General features: G+C 45.6%; 1 protein-coding gene across 3 annotated transcripts in view; it reads right to left on the bottom strand.

Annotated features, from left to right (window-relative positions):
• The window catches only part of DOP1B (DOP1 leucine zipper like protein B), a 107,411-nt gene extending 105,859 nt beyond the window's left edge, over positions 1-1,552 (bottom strand). The window contains exon 1 of one of the 3 annotated variants that reach the window (XM_077293893.1): positions 923-1,552. The gene's annotated coding sequence lies outside the window, so the exon portion shown is untranslated. Of the gene's footprint in view, positions 1-818; positions 839-922 lie in introns of those variants that run through there. The other 2 variants (XM_077293895.1, XM_077293894.1) reach the window with 2 other exon arrangements.
• Positions 1,553-19,403: the final 17,851 nt, after the last annotated feature.

Consider the following 19,403-nt stretch of genomic DNA (forward strand, 5'->3'; position numbering starts at 1 on the left):
TGTAGAGATCACTATAGAGGGGATAATACACAGATGTAGAGATCACTATAGAGGAGATAATACACAGATGTAGAGATCACTATAGAGGGGATAATACACAGATGTAGAGATCACTATAGAGGGGATAATACACAGATGTAGAGATCACTATAGAGGGGATAATACACAGATGTAGAGATCACTATAGAGGAGATAATACACAGATGTAGAGATCACTATAGAGGAGATAATACACAGATGTAGAGATCACTATAGAGGAGATAATACACAGATGTAGAGATCACTATAGAGGAGATAATACACAGATGTAGAGATCACTATAGAGGAGATAATACACAGATGTAGAGATCACTATAGAGGAGATAATACACAGATGTAGAGATCACTATAGAGGGGATAATACACAGGTGTAGAGATCACTATAGAGGGATAATACACAGATGTAGAGATCTCTATAGAGGAGATAATACACAGATGTAGAGATCACTATAGAGGGGATAATACACAGATGTAGAGATCACTATAGAGGGGATAATACACAGATGTAGAGATCACTATAGAGGAGATAATACACAGATGTAGAGATCACTATAGAGGGGATAATACACAGATGTAGAGATCACTATAGAGGGGATAATACACAGATGTAGAGATCACTATAGAGGAGATAATACACAGATGTAGAGATCACTATAGAGGGGATAATACACAGATGTAGAGATCACTATAGAGGAGATAATACACAGATGTGAGGTCACTATTGGGGGGATACAGATGTGTGGGGGTCTCATTATTTCGCCCATATACCCGGGATGTACCATGTAGCAGTGCAGGGGGATGCAGCCAGTGATTGCGGGGGTCGCACACCTGTAATGTCCCCGTCCCCCCTCCCCGTAGTGAGCTCTCCCGGGTCGGTGCTCACCTGTCTCCTCCCTCCGGCTCCTCTCCCGGGCACAAGGTGCTGAGATGCGGCACCACCGGTGTGACAGACAGTACAGGACGGGCCCGACCACTCCCGCCAGGGGGGAGCTGCGCACTCCACACCCAGCTCTCTCTCCCTCCTGGTCACACCCCTGTGCTCTTCCGCTGTTCATTTCTACTCTACAATGTATCTCTATAACAAAGCGACTCCTAATACCCCACAATAATAAACATATCACTCATCAGGATAGAAAAGGCAGGTCCTCCGCTTCCCCCCGCTCAGCACTTGGTACGGTCGCACAGCTCAGCGAGTTCTTCAAGTTCTGCGGCCGCTGGTGACGTCACCCTGCCTCTATTAACCCCATCCTGTCTGTAAGGTATGCAACACACTGATGACCCACAGGCAAAGCTGTCATTTCTGCTGTGGAACTACAAGTCTCAGCTGTAACAGTGAGAGCCCTGAACCATATGAAGCCATGCCATAGAATCCGTACTGGAAGAGACAATCATTACAAGAAACTCAGTTTATTATCATCGATTAACCCTTCCACGACCGGGACATTTTAATTTCCACACTTTCTTTTTCCTCCCTTTCTCTCACGAGCCAGGATTTTACTATTTTTTTCATAGATTGATTTTTTTATTATTATTATTTTTATTATTTTTATTATTATCCTATTTATTATTATTATCTTTAATTTTATTTATTTATTTTTGTCGCCATTTTTCGAAGCCCATTTTTATTTTTTTCAGTCGATGAAGCGGTGTGACGACAAGTTTTTAGTTGTATTTTTGGGGAGAAGTGCAGCGAAAGCAATTTAGATATTTTTTTTCCTTTTTATGATGTTTTCAGAATAAATGATATAATTTTCTATTTCGATATATCGCATGCGGCGATGCCAAATAAGCCCCCGATTACCTGGTGCCATTTATCATACTGATTAATAGGCAATTTCTGGGGTTATAATATAATCCTATAATCTGGGAGAATCCCTGAAAATCCAAGTACGATGCTGCCACCTGGTGTTCATATATGGAATTGACAAGATCATGTAATTTACATAAAGGCCTTTGATTATTTTTTTTTCCTGTTTTTTTAATTTGCACCTTATTCTCCTTTTAATTTGCACCTTTTTAAAGTCTATTTTATGTGTTCACTTTTTTATTTATTTTTTCTAAATGTTTATTTTTGAGCGCCGGGTATTGTTTTCGTCTATACGGCGCCACACACCAGGTATTACTCTTTTATTATGTTGTCCATTTAAATGCCATTAACTGATGTATGATTTTTTTTTGTATCCCAGTCATCATATTTTTTCTTACAAAGCTGTTCACTATCAATATTACCCCTTGCACAGACCCTACATGTACATATGGGTGCATTCTGTATTTGTTTGACCCTGTCTATAGAATTTCTCTTGTCGTTTGCCAAACACTACATTCAGCAGCATCCTGCCGGATTGATCCCATTATATGTTATATATCTGTGCTTCTCCGTATATACAAGTAATTATTATTTCATATATTTTTTTTTTGGACACTCTATCCCTTACCAATAAGAGCATCTTTCCTACAATTGTTTTTGTACATAGTGTCTCATTAATTGTGGGTGTCTTCATTGGATTCACTTTGTAGCCTGCGGTTCCTCTTTTTTTTTCAAACAGCTCCACCTTGTGGACTCTGACGGTACTGTCTCATATACAATTTTTTACCAATTTTCTCTTCTTGGTCCACTCTAATAATAATAATAATAATAATAATAATAATAATAATACTCTAACCCACTCTAACCTGGTATTACATCATTTCAACACCGTTATCCCATTTATTCTCTCTGGACAAACTTGTATCTAGTACCATCTGTCTATGTCCAAGTTCATTACTTGCGTACGGCGTTGATTTGATCATTTATTTCATCCACCAGGTTTGCAAATTGTATAACTCACATGTTAATATTAATATTGAGCAGAATTAATTTCAGTCTGTTGGTTCGGTGCTCCACAACCGTCAGAGCCTCTCAATCAGGCACCAGCAAGAATATTTTAACAGGAATCTTGGACTAATGCTCAAAATATAAAACATAAATGCAACCAAAAAGAGATCAAAAGTTGTGTATATAACAAATTATAGTGTATTTACATGAATCTTAGACTCCCCTCCTCAGTATAAGAAAGGCTAAAAGCTATACTTTGCCACCACAATGTGAATACGAAATGTCCCCCCCCCCCCCCCCCCCCCGCTTTGGCATACTGTCATCTCCTTGATTTGCCCTCACATCGTACCACCATGCTGTCTCCTTTCTATACTGCCCTCCACAATATCCAGTCTCTATTCTGTGCCCCTTCACACTTTGTCCCCCATAATGTCTCCACACCCTGTTCCCCTCAATAATCTACTCAAACATTTCCCCCCTCCCACATATTAGCTCTTCACATATTTGCCCCCCTTGAACTCCATACTGTCTCCTCATATATTCCCATACAGTTTCTGTAACCATTCCTGTTATGACCTGGTGGGTACGGAGCGGTACTGAGATGACCTGGTGGGCAAAACCAATCATGAACTCGCTAAGGAGCAGCACTGAAATGACCTGGTGGGCAAAACAAAAATAGGACGAGCTCCGAGGAGGTGGTAACTTTACTGACCGCAATCCCTACTCCTAACACCAACACTAGAAATAGCCGTGGAGCGTTCCTATCTCTGCCTAGATGCCTCTGCACAGCCTAAGAACTAGCTACCCCTGAAGATGGAAACGGAAAGCTATCTCGCCTCAGAGAAACCCCCAAAGGAAGATAGCCCCCCACAAATATTGACGGTGAGTGGAGAGGGAAAATGACAAACTCAGAAATGAAACTAGATTTTTTAGCAAAGGAGGCCAATACTACCTAAATAGACAGAGATAGAAAAGGCTACTGTGCGGTCAGTATAAAAACTAAAAGTCCACGCAGAGTTTACAAAAATAACCACCACACCGACTCACGGTGTGGAGGGGCAAATCTGCGACCCCAGAGCTTCCAACTAGCCGGAATATTTCATAATGACAAGCTGGACAAAGAGACATAAATTGAACTGAACAGAAGGTCATAAGCAGGGAAACACCCAAAAAGTAGCAGACTTATCTTAAGCTGAAAATGGACTGGCCAACAGAGAACTTCCAGGAAAGGACTGAATCCACAGGAAATACATTGACAGCTGGCATCCACTAAAGCCAAAAGTCCAGTTAAATAACAAGGCCAGGAAACCGATTAGTGAACGCAGCTGCTAAGTTCCACTTGAAACCACCAGAGGGAGCCCAAGAGCAGAACTCCCAAAAATACCATTCGCAACCACAGGATGGAGCCCAAGAACAGAATTCACAACAGTACCCCCCCTTGAGGAGGGGTCACCGAACCCTCACCAGAGCCCCCAGGCCGATCGGGATGAGCCAAATGAAAAGCACGTACCAAATCGGCAGCATGGACATCGGAGGCAAAAACCCAAGCGTTATCCTCCTGGCCATAACCCTTCCACTTGACCAGATACTGAAGTTTCCGCCTTGAATGACGAGAATCCAAAATCTTCTCCACCACATATTCCAGCTCCCCCTCAACCAACACCGGAGCAGGAGGGTCAACGGAGGGAACCATGGGCACCACATATCTCCGCAACAAAGATCTATGGAACACATTATGAATGGAAAACGAAGCTGGAAGGTCCAAACGAAAAGACACCGGATTGATAATTTCCGAAATCCTATAAGGACCAATAAAACGAGGTTTGAACTTAGGGGAAGAGACCTTCATAGGAACATGACGAGAAGACAACCAGACCAAATCCCCAACCCGAAGCCGGGGACCAACGCACCGACGGCGGTTAGCAAAACGTTGAGCCTTTTCCTGAGACAATGTTAAATTGTCCACCACATGAGTCCAAATCCGCTGCAACCTGTCCACCACAGAATCCACCCCAGGACAGTCAGAAGACTCAACCTGCCCTGAAGAAAAACGAGGATGAAAACCGAAATTGCAAAAAAAAGGCGAAACCAAAGTAGCCGAACTAGCCCGATTATTAAGGGCAAACTCGGCCAACGGCAAGAAGGTAACCCAATCATCCTGATCAGCAGACACAAAGCATCTCAAATAGGTTTCCAAGGTCTGATTGGTTCGCTCCGTCTGTCCATTTGTCTGAGGGTGAAACGCCGAAGAAAAAGACAAATTAATGCCCATTCTACCACAAAAGGACCGCCAAAACCTAGAAACAAACTGGGTACCTCTGTCAGACACAATATTCTCCGGAATACCATGCAAACGAACCACATGCTGGACAAACAATGGAACCAAATCAGAGGATGAAGGCAATTTAGGTAAAGGTACCAAATGGACCATTTTAGAAAACCGGTCACAAACCACCCAGATGACAGACATCTTCTGAGACACAGGAAGATCGGAAATAAAATCCATGGAAATATGCGTCCAGGGCCTCTCAGGCAAGGGCAAAAGCAACCCACTAGCACGAGAACAGCAGTGCTTAGCCCGAGCACAAATTCCACAGGACTGCACGAAGGAACGCACATCCCGTGACAAAGAAGGCCACCAAAAGGACCTGGCAACCAAATCTCTGGTTCCATAGATCCCAGGATGACCAGCCAACACCGAACAATGGATCTCAGAAATCACCTTATTAGTCCATCTATCAGGAACAAACAATTTTCCCGCAGGACAGCGGTCGGGTCTATCAGCCTGAAACTCCTGAAGCACCCGCCGTAATTCAGGGGAGATGGCAGAAAGAATCACCCCTCCTTAATGATCCCAGCCAGCTCACGGACTCCAGGAGAATCAGGCAAAAAACTCCTAGACAAGGCATCAGCTTTCACATTCTTAGATCCCGGAAGATACGAGACCACAAAATCAAAACGGGAGAAAAACAGGGACCATCGAGCCTGTCTAGGATTCAACCGCTTGGCCAACTCAAGGTAAATCAAATTCTTATGGTCGGTCAAGACCACAACACGATGCTTGGCTCCCTCAAGCCAATGTCGCCACTCCTCGAATGCCCACTTCATAGCCAACAACTCCCGATTGCCGACATCATAATTACGCTCAGCAGGCGAAAACTTTCTGGAGAAGAAAGCACACGGCTTCAACACAGAGCCATCAGAGCTTCTCTGAGACAGAACAGCTCCTGCCCCAATCTCAGAAGCGTCAACCTCAACCTGAAAAAGGAAAGAGAAACATCTGGCTGACACAACACAGGGGCAGAAGTAAAACGACGCTTAAGCTCCTGAAAGGCCTCCACAGCCGCAGAGGACCAATTCACCACATCTGCACCTTTCTTGGTCAAATCGGTCAGAGGTTTAACCACAGTAGAAAAATTAGCAATGAAGCGGCGATAAAAATTAGCAAAGCCCAAAAATTTCTGAAGGCTCTTCACAGATGTGGGCTGAGTCCAATCATAAATAGCCTGGACCTTAACAGGATCCATTTCAATAGCCGAGGGAGAAAAAATGAACCCCAGAAAAGAAACCTTCTGAACTCCAAAAAGGCACTTAGACCCCTTCACAAACAGTGTATTAGCACGAAGGACCTGAAATACCATCCTGACCTGCTTCACATGAGACTCCCAATCATCGGAAAAAAACAAAATATCATCCAAATACACAATCATAAATTTATCCAAATACTCCCGGAAAATATCATGCATAAAGGACTGAAACACAGATGGAGCATTAGAGAGCCCGAAAGGCATCACAAGATATTCAAAATGGCCTTCGGGCGTATTAAATGCTGTTTTCCATTCATCACCCTGTTTAATACGAACAAGATTATACGCCCCTCGAAGGTCGATCTTGGTAAACCAGCTAGCCCCTTTAATCCGAGCAAACAAATCAGAGAGCAAAGGCAAAGGGTACTGGAATTTGACCGTGATCTTATTGAGAAGGCGATAATCTATACAGGGCCTCAAGGAGCCATCCTTCTTGGCAACAAAAAAGAATCCCGCTCCCAACGGTGACGAAGACGGGCGAATATGCCCTTTCTCCAAGGACTCCTTTACATAAGTCCGCATAGCGGCATGCTCTGGCACAGACAGATTGAAAAGTCGACCCTTAGGGAACTTACAGCCAGGAATCAAATTAATAGTGCAATCACAGTCCCTATGAGGAGGCAGAGGACTGGATTTAGGCTCCTCAAATATATCCTGGAAATCTGACAAAAACTCAGGAACTTCAGAAGAAGGGGACGAGGAAATTGACATCAGAGGAATGTCACTATGTATCCCCTGACAACCCCAACTAGTCACGGACATAGATTTCCAATCCAGCACTGGATTATGTACCTGTAACCGTGGAAACCCCAGCACAACCACATCATCCAAATTATGCAACACCAAAAAGCGAATATTTTCCTGATGTGCTGCAGCCATGTTCATGGCTAACTGTGTCCAGTACTGAGGTTTATTCTTGGCCAATGGTGTAGCATCAATCCCCCTCAAGGGAATAGGACTCTGCAAAGGCTCCAAGGAAAAACCACAGCGCTTGGCAAATTCCAGGTCCATTAAGTTCAGGGCAGGAAAGAACTGAATCCACAGGAAATACATTGACAGCTGGCATCCACTAAAGCCAAAAGCCCAGTTAAATAACAAGGCCAGGAAACCGATTAGTGAACGCAGCTGCTAAGTTCCACTTGAAACCACCAGAGGGAGCCCAAGAGCAGAACTCCCAAAAATACCATTCGCAACCACAGGATGGAGCCCAAGAACGGAATTCACAACACATTCCCTCCCACTCCTTATACCATTTCCTCACAGATTACCCCACACACACACACACACTCCCCATACTGCCATACTGTCTCTTTACAGGTCTTCCTCACTCCCCAAACTGACATACTGTTTCCCGACAAGTCCCTTTCACTGCCCATTCTGCCTCTTCACAGGTCGCCCTTGCTCCCACATACTGTTTCCTCACAGGTAGCGATGAGCGAGTATACTCGTTGCTCGGGGTGTTATGATCCTTAGTGGTTGAGGATCACAAATTACTCCAGCTAAGTAACAAACATAGGACAAGCTCTAGGGAGGTGGCAAACTGGACTGACCGCAAATCTGAACCTATCCAAACACACTAGAAGTAGCCGGTGAACGTGCCTAAAAATCCTAGATGTCTCGAGCCAGCCTGAGGAACTAACTACCCCTAGAGAGAAAGAAAAGACCTCTCTTGCCTCCAGAGAAATAATCCCCAAAGATATAGAAGCCCCCAACAGATAATAACGGTGAGGTAAGAGGAAGGCACATACACAGGGGTGAAAGCAGATTCAGCAAATGAGGCCCACTAATACTAGATAGCAGAAAATAGAAAAGGGAATCTATGCGGTCAGTAAAAAACCCTTACAAAATATCCACTCTGAGATTTCAAGAACCCCCACACCAACTAACGGTGTGGGGGGAGAAACTCAGTCCCCTAGAGCAACCAGCAAGCGAGGAAATCACATTTTAGCGAGCTGGACTAAAAACATAAAGAACACTGATAATCAAAAAATGATCAAACAAAAACTTAGCTGGTCTTGGAGAGACTGGGAGCAAGGTAGACACAAGGAATCTGAAGAGCACTGAATACATTGATAGCAGGCAAGGAACTGAGTCTCCAGGTGAGCTAAATAGGAAACCAACCAAGGATAATGAACCAGCTGATGCAGCCAACCTGCAGAAAGACAACACTACACAGTACCGCTTGTGACCAGTAGAGGGAGCCCAAAAATAGAATTCACAACATCGGGGGGTCTCCAAGTATTTGTGACTGCTCAGAGATATAGTTTTTGTCCACGTAGCTGCATGATTTGCGGCTGTTAGACAGCTTGAATGCATGTGGGGATTCCCTGGCACCCAGGCAACCCCCACATGTATTCAGGCTGGCTAGCAGCAGTAAATCATGCAGCTGCGAGGACTAAAAATAAATCTCCGAGCAGTCACAATTACTCGGAGACCCCCCGAGCAACGAGTATACTCATTTATCACTACTCAGAGGTCTGCCTCACTTCCCATACTGACATATTGTGTCTTCACAGGTCTCTCTCCCTCCTCATACCATATTCGCGCCAATCCCCCCCTGCTCTTCATGCTGTGACTGAACTAGTCCCACCCCCATTTCTCACTATATGTCCCTTCTTTTGCTCCTCATACTGTGTCTGCTGCACCAGTCTCTCCACTCCTCATACACTGTGTCCACAGGACCAATCTTCCCCACTCCTCATGCTATTTTGTCATAATCAATCCTCCTTGTGACTCATACTTTGTCCGCATCAGCAGTCCTTTCAGCTCCTCATACTGGGTCTGCACTAATCTCCCCCCACACCTCATACTGTGTCTCCAGCACCAATCTTCCCTGCTCCTCATGCCGTGTCTGCAGCATTAATCTTCCTCTCTCCTCATACTGTGTCCACAGCAACAATCTCCCCCATTGCTCTGTATACTGTTTCCACACCAATTCCCCCCCTACTCCTCATACTGGGTCCCTAGCACGAACCCCCCACTCCTCATACTGTGTCCGCAGCACCAATCTTCTATGCTCCTCATACTGTATTTACAGCACCAATCCCTCCCTGCTCCTCATACTTTGTCCGCAGCACCAATTCTTACCATTCCTCTTACTGTATCCAAGTTAATTTCCCCTCACTCCATATTCTGTGTCCACAGCACCAATCCCCACTACTGCTCCTCATACTGAAAAATCCAAATGGAAATACTCCCATTGATAAAAATAATTATTTTATTGAAAATAAAGTTAATTACAAGATTCAAATAAAAACAATTAGTATTATTATTATTCGTTCATGCCGACCATGTGACCGGGTGAACACCAGGGACACCAAACCTAATAAGCCACGCTCCCTGAGGAAGGAAAATCACCGAAACGTATGTCGGGGATCGAGCTTCCTGGCGCATACCAAGCAAGATGCAGGGTAATCATTAACTTACTATCCTTTTGCTGCCTGTCCCTTCTCTTTTATACCTGGTCTGCATTGGTCATCAGAATTTGGAGCCCTGCTTCACTGTGGCCACGGTGCAGGTACATGTGCCAGTGTTCAGATGCCCCCGGATGTATATAAATGGGACTTATGTTGTGGGAGGAATCTGCACGCTGACTCTTCCTTTTCTCCTGACCTTTGACCAGGATAAAGTGGAACTTTTTAACATCTAACCATTAGGTCTCTATATTGTCGTACCCATTATGGTCAGCATTATAGGATATTGACAATTTATATACCCTGCCTGCTATTTGTGATGCACCTGGCGCTCGTGGTCATTAGTTTTGGGTTTATATGTCACTGACCTGTATTTATCTTCGTATGTTTCTGCTCAAGCACCCCTTTATTCTCTTTTAACTTCATATATGTGTGTTTAGTATTTTTGAAATAAAAGTTGCAAAGTTTTATAATATAGCTTGGACTCAGGTTCTCTTCTTATATAAGGAGTTTATATTACAGAGAACAGAGGTAAATATGAATATTATGTCAATCCTAAGAAATGTAAATCTAAATAATCATTAGGAGAGTATTCATTGCTGATTAAAGACCCACGTGGAGGAAAAAGAAATGCGAAGTGAATCATATCTAAATTTCACAGAAAAACAAATTGTAATGTCTCCACCTAGTGGTGAGGCAAATGTGAATATACTAGTACTGAGAAAAAGCAGTTCATCTGTGTTTAGCACAGGATTACCTTAGCACCCAAAACAAAAGATATACGGTATATTATATTACATCACATGCCAGCTTCTCAGTGGGAAAGGCTCCAACAGTAAGTATAGTATATCAAATAATAAACACAACTATAATAAAAAGTGTAAATGCTTCACTTGATATAGATCTTATTCTATGGAGCCTAATCTTAACCAAATTACATGTCAGCCTTTCAGTTGGGGCACTCCACAGATCAGTGTAGTATATCAAATAATAAGTAAAGCTACAATAAAGTGCAAATGCTCAATATAAGTTTTATTCTATGGAGCCAAGTCTTAACCACAGGAATGGATACCAGATAACATATGTGAGGGTTTCACAGTTAAATCTAAGTAAACAAATGTTCCTGGGCTTTGATGGATGCCTATAAATGACAAATCTAAAGTACAAGTACTGGAACAATAAAGGCAATGTCAGAACACATGCGCATCAGGTCACAAGAGGAGGAGAGGGTATCCGCTCCTCATACTGTGTCCACACCAATCCCCGCTACTCAATATACTGTGTTGTTATGATCCCTAGTGGCGGAGGATCACAAATAGATCAGCAAGTGATTAAACTAAGGATGAGCTCTAGGGAGATGGTAACTGGACTGATCGCAAATCTGAACCTATCCAAAACAACTAGAGGTAGCCGGTGAACGTGCCTAAAAAATTCTTAGACGTCTCGAGCCAGCCTGAGGAACTAGCTACCCCTAAAGAGAAAGAAAGACCTCGCTTGCCTCCAGAGAAATAATCCCCAAAGATATAGAAGCCCCCAACAAATATTAACGGTGAAGTAGAAGAAGGCACATACATAGGGATGAAATCAGATTCAGCAAAAGAGGCCCACTAGTACTAGAAAGCAGAAAATAGAGCAGGGGTCTATGCGATCAATAAAAAACCCTTACAAAATATCCATCCTGAGATTTCAAGAACCCACACACCAACTAACGGTGTGTGGGGAGAAACTCAGCCCACTAGAGCAACCAGCAAGCGAGGGAATTACATTTTAGCAAGCTGGAACAGAAAACATGATAAACACTGCTGATCAAAAAATGAGCAAACAAAACTTAGCTTATCCTGGATGGACTGGGAGCAAGGTAGTCAGAAGGAATCTGAGTAGCACTGATTACATCGACAGCCGGCCACAAGTGGAAGTAAAACAGAGCTATATAGGAACCTCCCAGAGGATAACGAACCAGCTGATAGCCAGAGACCAGCAGGATACCAAACAAAGCCACCAGGGGGAGCCCAAAGCAAAAGTCACACCATACCACCAGTGACCACAAGAGGGAGCCCGAAAACAGAGTTCACAACAGTACCCCCCCCCCCCCTTAAGGAGGGGTCACCGAACCCTCATGAAAACCCCCAGGGCGATCAGGATGAGCCACATGGAAGGCACGAACCAAATCGGCCGCATGAACATCAGAGGCGACAACCCAAGAATTATCCTCCTGACCATAGCCCTTCCACTTGACCAAATACTGGAGCCTCCGTCTAGAAACACGAGAATCCAAGATCTTCTCCACCACGTATTCCAATTCTCCCTCAACCAGCACCGGGGCAGGAGGCTCAACCGGAGGAACCACAGGTACCACATACCTCCGCAACAACGAGCGATGGAACACATTATGAATAGCAAATGATGCCGGGAGGTCCAGACGGAATGACACAGGGCCAAGGACTTCCAAAATCTTATAAGGACCGATAAACCAAGGCTTGAACTTAGGAGAGGAGACCTTCATAGGAACGAAGCGAGAAGACAACCACACCAAGTCCCCAACGCGAAGTCGGGGACCCACACAGCGACGGCGGTTGGCAAAGAGCTGAGCCTTCTCTTGTGACAACTTGTCCACCACATGATTCCAAATCTGATGCAACCTATCCACCACAACATCCACTCCAGGACAGTCAGAAGGCTCCACCTGACCCGAGGAAAAACGAGGATGAAACCCCGAATTACAAAAAAAAGGAGAAACCAAAGTAGCAGAACTAGCCCGATTATTAAGGGCAAACTCGGCCAACGGTAAAAAAGTAACCCAGTCGTCCTGGTCAGCAGAAACAAAACATCTTAAATAAGTCTCCAAGGTCTGATTAGTTCGCTCGGTTTGGCCATTCGTCTGAGGATGGAAGGCCGACGAAAAAGACAATTCAATGCCCAACTTAGCACAAAAGGTCCGCCAAAATCTAGACACAAACTGGGATCCTCTGTCAGAAACAATGTTCTCAGGAATCCCGTGCAAACGAACCACATTTTGAAAAAACAGTGGAACCAACTCGGAGGAGGAAGGCACCAAATGGACCATCTTAGAAAAACGATCACACACCACCCAGATGACAGACATTCTCTGAGAGACAGGGAGATCTGAAATAAAATCCATGGAAATGTGCGTCCAAGGCCTCTTCGGGACAGGCAAAGGTAACAGCAAACCACTGGCACGAGAACAGCAAGGCTTCGCCTGAGCACAAATTCCACAAGACTGCACAAAGGAACGCACATCCCGCGACAAGGAAGGCCACCAAAAAGACCTGGCCACCAAGTCTCTGGTACCAAATATTCCAGGATGGCCCGCCAACACCGAAGAATGAACCTCGGAGATGACTCTGTTGGTCCATCTATCCGGGACAAACAGTCTCTCCGGTGGACAGCGGTCAGGTCTATCCGCCTGAAACTCTTGCAGCACACGTCGCAAATCTGGGGAGATGGCAGACAAAATCACCCCTTCTCTAAGGATACCAGCCGGCTCTGAATCTCCAGGAGAGTCAGGCACAAAACTCCTAGAAAGAGCATCAGCTTTCACATTCTTCGAACCCGGCAGGTACGAGACCATGAAATCAAAACGAGAGAAAAACAACGACCAACGAGCCTGTCTGGGATTCAGCCGCTTGGCCGACTCGAGATAAATCAAATTCTTGTGGTCAGTCAAGACCACCACACGATGTTTAGCTCCCTCGAGCCAATGTCGCCACTCCTCAAATGCCCACTTCATAGCCAACAGCTCCCGATTACCAACATCATAATTCCGCTCGGCAGGCGAAAACTTTCTTGAAAAGAAAGCACATGGCTTCATCACAGAGCCATCGGGGCTTCTCTGCGACAAAACAGCCCCCGCTCCAATCTCGGAAGCATCAACCTCCACCTGGAAGGGAAGTGAGACATCTGGCTGACACAAGACCGGAGCCGAAGAAAACCGACGCTTCAGCTCCCGAAAGGCCTCCACAGCCGCAGAAGACCAATTAGTCACATCAGAACCCTTCTTGGTCAAATCCGTCAAAGGCTTAACAACGCCAGAAAAATTAGCTATGAAGCAACGGTAAAAATTAGCAAAACCCAAGAACTTCTGAAGACTCTTAACAGATGTAGGCTGCGTCCAGTCATGAATAGCCTGAACCTTGACTGGGTCCATCTCAATAGTAGAAGGAGAAAAAATGAAACCCAAAAAAGAAATCTTCTGGACTCCAAAAAGACATTTTGAGCCCTTCACAAATAAAGCATTGTCACGTAGGACCTGAAAGACCAGCCTGACCTGCTTAACATGAGACTCCCAATCATCCGAAAAAACCAGAATATCATCCAGATACACAATCATAAACTTATCCAGATATTCACGGAAGATGTCATGCATAAAGGACTGAAAGACTGAAGGAGCATTAGAAAGTCCAAAAGGCATCACCAAGTTCTCAAAATGGCCTTCAGGCGTATTAAATGCAGTTTTCCATTCATCACCCTGTTTTATACGCACAAGGTTATACGCACCACGAAGATCTATCTTGGTGAACCAACTAGACCCCCTAATGCGAGCAAACAAATCAGTTAACAATGGCAAAGGATACTGAAATTTGACTGTGATTTTATTGAAAAGGCGATAATCAATACAGGGTCTCAGGGAACCATCCTTTTTAGCCACAAAAAAGAATCCTGCACCAAGAGGGGATGAGGACGGGTGAATATGTCCCTTCTCTAAAGACTCCTTTATATAACTCCGCATGGCAGCATGCTCCGGCACAGATAAATTGAAAAGTCGTCCCTTAGGAAACGTACTACCAGGAATCAAATTTATAGCACAATCACAGTCCCTATGAGGAGGTAGAGAATTGAGTTTGGGCTCCTCAAATACATCCTGGTAGTCTGACAAAAACGTAGGGACTTCAGAAGGAGTGGACGAAGCAATTGACACCACAGGAGCGTCACCATGAATTCCCTGACAACCCCAACTTGACACTGACATAGCTTTCCAATCCAGGACTGGATTATGAGTCTGCAACCATGGTAGACCCAACACGACGACATCATGCAAATTATGCAGTGCAAGAAAGCGAATCACCTCCTGATGAACAGGAGTCATGCACATGGTCACTTGTGTCCAGTACTGAGGTCTATTCGTAGCCAATGGCGTAGAGTCAATTCCCCTTAGTGGAATAGGGCATTTTAAAGGCTCCAAATCAAAACCACAGCGCCTGGCAAATGACCAATCCATCAGACTCAGGGCGGCACCTGAATCTACAAAAGCATTAACCGGGTAGGATGACGGGGAACAAATCAGGGTAACAGACAAAATGAACTTAGGCTGTAAAGTACCAATGGTGACAGATTTATTAACCTTTTTTTTGCGCTTAGAGCATGCTGAGATAACATGAGCTGAGTCACCACAGTAAAAGCACAACCCATTTTGCCGTCTATAATTTTGCCGTTCACTTCTGGTCAGAATTCTGTCACATTGCATACATTCAGGTGTCTGTTCAGAAGACACCGCCAAATGGTGCACAGGTTTGCGCTCCCGCTAACGCCGATCAATCTGAATGGCCAGAGTCATTGACTCATTCAGACCTGCAGGCGTAGGGAACCCCACCATGACATTCTTAATGGCTTCAGAAAGACCTTCTCTGAAATTTACAGCCAGGGCACACTCATTCCACTGAGTAAGCACCGACCATTTCCGAAATTTCTGGCAGTACACCTCTGCTTCATCTTGCCCCTGCGAGAGGGCCAATAACGTTTTTTCAGCCTGGTTCTCAAGATTAGGTTCCTCATAGAGCAATCCAAGGGCTAGAAAAAACGCATCTACACTAAGCAATGCAGGATCCCCTGGCGCCAATGCGAAGGCCCAATCTTGGGGGTCACCACGCAAAAAGGAAATGATAATCTTAACTTGCTGAACGGCATCACCAGAGGAACGAGGTTTCAAAGAAAGAAACAACTTACAATTGTTCCTAAAATTCAGGAACCTAGATCTATCTCCAGAAAACAACTCCGGAATAGGTATTCTAGGCTCTGACATAGGACTGTGAACAACAAAATCCTGAATACTTTGAATCCTAGCAGCAAGATGATCCAGATTGGAAGCCAAGCTCTGGACATCCATGTCAGCAGCTGAACTCAGAGCCACACCAAGATTAAGAGGAGGAGAGAAGCTAGCCACAGCAGCTAGACACACGGCAACAAAAAAAATTTTTTCTCAAGGCTTCTTTTCTCCTGCTTCTGCCATGCAATTAACACTTTACTGGCCGGCTGTACTGTTATGATCCCTAGTGGCGGAGGATCACAAATAGATCAGCAAGTGATTAAACTAAGGACGAGCTCTAGGGAGTTGGTAACTGGACTGATCGCAAATCTGAACCTATCCAAAACAACTAGAGGTAGCCGGTGAACGTGCCTAAAAAATTCTTAGACGTCTCGAGCCAGCCTGAGGAACTAGCTACCCCTAAAGAGAAAGAAAGACCTCGCTTGCCTCCAGAGAAATAATCCCCAAAGATATAGAAGCCCCCAACAAATATTAATGGTGAAGTAGAAGAAGGCACATACATAGGGATGAAATCAGATTCAGCAAAAGAGGCCCACTAGTGCTAGAAAGCAGAAAATAGAGCAGGGGTCTATGTGATCAATAAAAAACCCTTACAAAATATCCATCCTGAGATTTCAAGAACCCACACACCAACTAACGGTGTGTGGGGAGAAACTCAGCCCACTAGAGCAACCAGCAAGCGAGGGAATTACATTTTAGCAAGCTGGAACAGAAAACATGATAAACACTGCTGATCAAAAAATGAGCAAACAAAACTTAGCTTATCCTGGATGGACTGGGAGCAAGGTAGTCAGAAGGAATCTGAGTAGCACTGATTACATCGACAGCCGGCCACAAGTGGAAGTAAAACAGAGCTATATAGGAACCTCCCAGAGGATAACGAACCAGCTGATAGCCAGAGACCAGCAGGATACCAAACAAAGCCACCAGGGGGAGCCCAAAGCAAAAGTCACACCATACCACCAGTGACCACAAGAGGGAGCCCGAAAACAGAGTTCACAACACTGTGTCCACAGCACAGATCCCCCCACTCCTCAAACTCTGTCCACAGCACCAATCTTCCCCGCTTCTCATACTGTGTCTGAAGCACCAATCCCCCCACTTGTCATACTGTGTCCGCAGCACAAATCTTCCCTGCTCCTCATACTGTATCCACAGCACCAATCCCCCCACTTTTCATACTGTGTCCGCAGCACCAATCCCTCTACAGCTCATCATACTGTCTGCAGCACAAATCCCCCACTGCTCCTCATACTGTGTCTGCAGAACTAATCCCCCCCACCCCTTATACTGTGTCCACACCAATTCCCCTTCAATCCTCATACTGTGTTCACTGCACGAATCTTCCCCGCTCCTCATACTGTGTCCGCAGCACCATTGTTTACTTTCACACATTGGTCAGGCATTGAGTTGGTTGGGCATTGTTTACTTTCACAAATTGATAGGGCACTAAGTTGGTCGAGCACTGTTTACTTTCACACATTGGTCAGGCATTGAGTTGGTGAGTTGGTTGGGCATTGTTTAATTTCACGATCTCTCCTTCACCTCCCATATACAATCTCTTGCCCGCTCGTGCAGCTTACACCTAAAGAACATCTCTAGAATCCGCCCTTTTCTCACCATGGAAACAACAAAAACCCTCACTGTCGCCCTGATCCACTCCCGCCTGGACTACTGCAATGCTCTATTAATTGGCCTCCCCCTCACTCGACTTTCCCCTCTCCAGTCTATCCTTAATGCAGCAGCCAGGGTCGTCTATCTAGCTAATCATTACTCGGACGCGTCCGCTCTTCGCCAGTCGTTACACTGGTTGCCCATTCATTACAGGATACAATTCAAAGCACTTGTTCTCACCCACAAAGCATTGTTTACTTTCACACATTGGTAGGGCATTGAGTTGAGAGAGAAAAAAAACAGCAATACTTGCAATATCATGTCCAGACACAAATGCACAAACAGGATGCAGCAGGTCTCCAATGATAAAGGAGGGGGCAGCACAAGTGCAAAATACTGAAAACTAACCACTTAATAATCCACAAAACATCCGTGGGGTGGATGTGCAGCGCCCCAGAGTCCTGGTCGTTGCAGTACTGTGGCTCCGCCACTAAGGGGAGCTATGGTACGTCTGCTGGCACTGAAGGAGTTCATCTGATCAGGTATCACAGACACCAATACATTTCACAGTCGGGCCTCCGGGGGGAGCTAAGGGTTCTATTCACTAGGCCACTCCCCACCATAGTGGGTAAACTGGGGGTCAGGCAGGAAGTTAGTTCAGAAAGCTGACTGGGTTGGAACCAGGCAACACCTTGTGGCAGAGGGTGTTGTGGGGGAAGATACAGTAGGGTCTCTGTCAGGGGTGGGATCCTGACAGAGGCTTGGCAACTAGAGCGAACGTAACGGGACCGTGCCTGCTCAGGATAGCGGCGGTGCCCAAGGAAGGATCAGAAGCGAGATAGATTGTGCTGAGTGAGAAACGAGATCAAGCGATAGGAGAATACCGGTAGGAGTCGTGCTGTAAGACCGAGGCAACATCCTACTGAGGCGCAAAACCGGTGGCCGGAACGCCGAGGGAGTATTACAATATTCAGCTTCAAGCAATACTCTAAACAGCGGCAGGACAGTCAGTCTAAGGCGGGCTGTCTCACTTAAATCACCTATGTAGTCTTGGGGGGCAACTTGTGGAGAGGGGCGACTCTAGGGTCCCGGAAGAGCTCCGAGCCTACCCGTCAAACGGGTGCCGTCCTAACCGTAACATCAGGGAGGGACGGAGGATTAGCAGAACATCATCTAATCGAGTTGTGAGGGAACTTAAGAAACAGACACAACAGTTGTGGGGACTTTCCGTAAGCACAGCAGGGAAGGACCGCAACACACAGCGCTAGAAGGAAGGCACAGATTTCCACCTGCTAAGAGAACTCTGGAGGTGCCATTGGACCGGCCGGACTTGCGCAGCCTGGTGAACCGTATTCCGGACTGAGGACCCAGAGATCTTCAGTAAAGAGGTAAAGAGACTGCAACCTGGTGTCCTCGTTATTTACTGCACCGCACCACTACAGCCTCACCACCACCATCATCCGTCATACCTATCACTGTACGCCCCTCGGCAGGGTCACGGACCGGGCCTAGCCACCGTGACAACCCCAGAGCAGAGACTCAGAGGCCCGGTACCGGGTACCCCTCGGCCCTGCGGCTGTGGGGGCGTTGCAAACTTGGCGTCACGAACAGGATCTACTTAAGCCTGAAGAATCAGGTCATGTGTGCCTTGAAATTGTGATTTATTGTGCTTGGACTGTACTTTATTGTAAAGACTGTGCTGCGCCATTCCCCGCCAAAATCCGCCGCCATTACAGCGCTGAGGAGAGGGCAGGAAGAGAAGAGGGGTGTGGAATAGGTGTAGACAAACTAAAGAGCGCGAAGGACAATGGCCGCCCAGTCTAAATATTGTTGCATCTTAAGGGCGGGCCCGTCGACAGGAGAGATCCGCCTCT

The sequence above is a fragment of the Ranitomeya variabilis genome, chromosome 3 (genome assembly GCF_051348905.1).
Source record: "Ranitomeya variabilis isolate aRanVar5 chromosome 3, aRanVar5.hap1, whole genome shotgun sequence".
NCBI classification, from domain to species: domain Eukaryota; kingdom Metazoa; phylum Chordata; class Amphibia; order Anura; family Dendrobatidae; genus Ranitomeya; species Ranitomeya variabilis.